This window comes from Gavialis gangeticus, unplaced genomic scaffold (genome assembly GCF_001723915.1).
Source record: "Gavialis gangeticus isolate Ggan-Ray unplaced genomic scaffold, GavGan_comp1, whole genome shotgun sequence".
In the NCBI taxonomy this organism is placed as follows: domain Eukaryota; kingdom Metazoa; phylum Chordata; order Crocodylia; family Gavialidae; genus Gavialis; species Gavialis gangeticus.
The window spans coordinates 61,709,226-61,713,464 of NW_017729030.1; the positions used below are offsets into that span (position 1 = coordinate 61,709,226).

The 4,239-nt window shown below is 44.4% G+C and overlaps 1 long non-coding RNA gene across 1 annotated transcript in view; it reads right to left on the minus strand.

Moving 5' to 3' along the window:
- Positions 1-1,197: 1,197 nt before the first annotated feature.
- The window catches only part of LOC109301250, a 39,133-nt gene continuing 36,091 nt past the window's right edge, over positions 1,198-4,239 (minus strand). The window contains exon 5 of the long non-coding RNA XR_002098486.1: positions 1,198-1,878. This is a non-coding gene — a long non-coding RNA (uncharacterized LOC109301250). The remainder of the gene's footprint in view (positions 1,879-4,239) is intronic.

Consider the following 4,239-nt stretch of genomic DNA (forward strand, 5'->3'; position numbering starts at 1 on the left):
CTGTGTAATCATCCAAGTCACAGCCTCTTAATTTGTTCACCAGTATGGGGTGGGGTACCTTATCAAAGGCCTTCCTGAAGTCTAAGTAAATGATATCTACCCCTACTCCTGCATCCAGGTGCTTTGTAACCTGGTCATAAAATGATACCAGATTTGTCAGACATGATCTACCTGCTATGAACCCATGCTGGTTTCCCCTCAGCATAATTTTTCATGCTGGGCTCTCACATATGTGAGCCTTAATAATCTTTTCAAAGACTTTACCAAGGATGGAGGTAAGACTGGCTGGCTTGTAGTTGCCTGGATCCTCCTTCCTCCCCTTCTTGAAAATAGGGACAACATTGGCCCTTTTTCAGTCCTCCAGGACCTGGCCCGTGTGCCACGAGTGCGCCACAAGTTCGGGGAAGAGCTGGGGGAGGGGGGGCGATAAGCTGTCAAAGGCTGCAATGTTACAAATAGCTTAATTGCAAACTAAACTACATGTGGATGAGGTTTAGTTTGCAATGTGGCAAAATCATTTAAATAATAAAAATACCCTGTGTGCATACAGCATGATGCAATTAAATTTCAAAAACAGCCAGTTTTCACCACATGTACAAGTGTTCTTTGTGGCTAGCCTTAAGTAGAGCTCATTGCAGCTGTGTGTTCCAGAACAGCCTAAATTAGGAATGAGTACAGCCAGGTATTCCCTATGGAAGACAGAGCACAGATTTCAGGTTGACCAAAATGATAGATGATTTTTCTGCTGTTGTTCAAAGATATTGCTACTTAGGCCACATACAGACATTCAGTTTCTCCTGGAAGAGCCACTGATCTCCCAGAAGAAACCACAAGAGTACAGATGTTCAGAATGTTTTTGTCTAAAGTGAAAAAGGTTGCTTCAGGAGAAAAATAACCTGGGAACAACAAGGATTAAATCACTTCCCAGGAGAAAAAATGTTCTCTTCTGAGAGCAGCCAAAGCAGAGTCCTCCAGCATCCCAGAGTGCTGTGCTTTCACTTCTCCTTCCTGTATACTGCTGACATTGTGTCTCCAGGCAGACTGAGAGCGCCTGCAGAACATGTTGAGATGTGTGCACAGAAGTCCTCTGGGTGTGCAGAGTCAGCACTGCAAGCCATCTGCTCTTCAGGGGCTCAGCATTTAAATATCTGTTCAGGCATCTCTGGGTAAGTTTTTCTATCAGAAAAACAAACTCAAGGGAATTATGCCGGATCATTTGAATGTGTGTGTATATGGCCTCAGATTACAAGCTTCCTGGTGCACAAACCGTCTTTTTGCTCTCCATTTGTAAAGTGACTGGCCAGCAAATCTTGTTTTTGACTGACCAGTAATACAGTACAACACCCTTAAAAAACAATAATAATAATTATAATGATCATAGTGATGTTAATGCTTTGGGAAAGCCACCTAATCACTTCATGATTCTGAGTCACTCTCTCTATAATGACAATAATGCTTATTTAGCTTCATAACATTCTCAGAAATCTATTAGAGGCAGAATAATAAAGCTAATTATTAATATAATGACTATATTATTAATATAACAAGTAATATAATGATAGAACAATAGAAAGATGTCTAGCCATGACTTCAGGCACCCTCACCTCATTAGTAACACAATAAAATCCCAGTTGTTATATTAACATCTGAAGCTTGCTTGATAAAGATGAGCAGTAAAATTTTGGAGAAGCAGGGAAGATGAGTCCTTGCTCCCTCCAAACGTGTAAAATGTATGGAAGAGAAGCTGGGATGGTGAGGTGGTTTAATTTGTGGTGACTTGTGAAACACCAGCACATTGATTCTGCATTTTTCTCTGCTACACTCAGGGACCTTCAGGACTGAACCCTTTCTACAGTTCTTGGCATCTCCAGCTTTTTCCTGTGATATGGAAGAAGCCAGAAAAGTTGATATAATGATTCTCTCTGGCCTTAAACTCTGTGAAACCCCATGTAAGTAAATATGGGATTAAAACAATAGAAAGATGTCTAGCCAAGACTCCAGGCACCCTAACCTCATTAGTAACGCAATAAAATTTGAGCAGCATTAGGTAATCCTGTGAACAAGAACTCAGCCAACCAGACATCTTCAGAAATGCCTCTCCACCCCTTCATTACTGTACAAAGCAGACCCACAGCTTGTCTTCAAAATTCCACCACACAGATATCTTCCACAGACTGGCCTCTAAAAAAGTCCTAGTTACAAAGTCACCAACCAGACTCTCCAGAAAAGAAGCAATAGCATTAAGCATGATTTTCTGTTATCTTCAACTGACGCAAAACTAGCATGTGTTGTAACATTTGGCTTCTGAACCAATCTGTACTGCATGACTTTTTCTTTAGGTAGTACATCTTGTTGAATTATGTAACCAGGGGCCTAGCAGTCCAGAATTAATCTCAGAAAGATTAAGTCATATTTAGTGCACTCTGCACATCAGTGGAAGCAAAATCCTTTTAGCACAAATGGCCCGAGTAGGCTACTTACCTCCTCTGCTCTCCAAATCTGCAACTGGGCAGCAGCAAAGCTCTCCTGCTGACTTTAGCAGCTGTCTGATTCCTGCTACTCATGATACCAAAGCCAACTTTTAAGTATCTCTTATATTTGCTGCAAATGAAGGAGATGACTCTCACCTCCTAGCTCCCAGTGGCCCAGGACAATGTTCAGGCAGGCATATTGTGAACAGGGATTGTGGGGAGGGTATGCATTAGTGGAACACAGAAGTGCCATTGACACTTTCAGTGCTGTATGGCTGCCTAATCCTACATGAGCATATTGAACCTTCATGCTCTTTTAAGCTATTTTTTCAGGCACTTTAGGGGCCTAAATGGAGCAGTATTATAGCCCCTGCTTCTTTAAGTGTGCAATGGTGAACAAAGGAAGGACCTGGCTTCTGCAGTCTTTAAAAAGCCTGTTGAAAACTCAAAATTCCTTGAGAGAATGGGAAAAAGTACATTCCCTTCTCCTCAACCAAAACACACATTTTACACATATCAAACTGTCAGAACTGGGCCTGCTTACACTTGCCAGAAAAGCTCATTTTCAGACAGAGAGGAGCTTGATGACATTGTGGGGAAGTAACGAATGGTGGGGGAGGCTGGGAGGAGTGGTAATGGAAATTCTCCAGTCACCTTAATGTTTGATGGCTCTATCATTTCAACTGCAGTAGATGTAGCTGTGCTTTCCCCTCCCATCTTATACAATCATTAATACTAAACAGGTGATTGAGTTGTGCTGACTTCTAAATACCCAAGGCAGCAGGTCTACCTCCTTGACTGTACATACCTGCATGACCTGAAGCAGAGGGTAGGAGCCAGGGTGTAACTCTAACCTATCCTGTCTGATTCCCTGTAGAGCAAGAAGCAAGGAAGTTGTATCAGCCCCCTAGCTAGGGCAGGGGTTGTCAACCAGGGGTATGTCCCCCCCCAGGGGTACTTGGGAAGGCCCTAGGGGGTATCCACAGGCAAGTGGCGATGGAACACTGCCACCCTCACCACGCACTGCTGCCTTCCAGGACCAGGACTGGGGCAGGGCGAAGGCAACGGCACCCCTCTGTGGGCCCCACAGGCGCTGCCCAGCTGGCCTAATGCGGGGCGGGGGGGGCAGGGAAGCTCACATGTGGCAGTCACCGCTGCCATCCACCACTTCACGCTGCTGCTGCTCCATTGTGCCCCCCCCCCACCTCGCCCACTCTGCATCCGGCCATCGGGAGTACACTTATAAAAAAAGTTGAAAACCCCTGAGCTAGGGCCATGTCACGACACTGTCAAAGGATTTATGTGGTTTTTCAGGAGGCAAGGCATTATCATCTCCTGTCCCCAACACATCCTGGTGATGCTGCCACTGCTTGGTCCATGACTGCTTATTCATCAAAGTTACGCCTGCTTATTTCACAGCTAAGCTTCTCAGAAGATCATTCCACCTATGGACACGCTGCATAGCAGAACAGGTCTGCTGCCAGGCTATAGCGGAACAAGATCTCCACTTATCTTGGTCTCCTTGCCATTGGATTAAGGTTCTGTTCTGTTAAGAAATGTGTGGAAACTGATGTGCAGCAGCTTCTGCACAATAAACGAAATCGTGCATAGGCATCTTCCATAAAAATGTCTTTTCCAAAACATTTTTCAAGCCCTTTGGTGACCAGATAGTGATGATGAGAGCAGGATTGTGAGGTCTGGAGGCTCCTAGTCATGAACTGGAATGAAGGTGGCAGATACAAGAAGAGCTTCATCTAGCACTTGGACA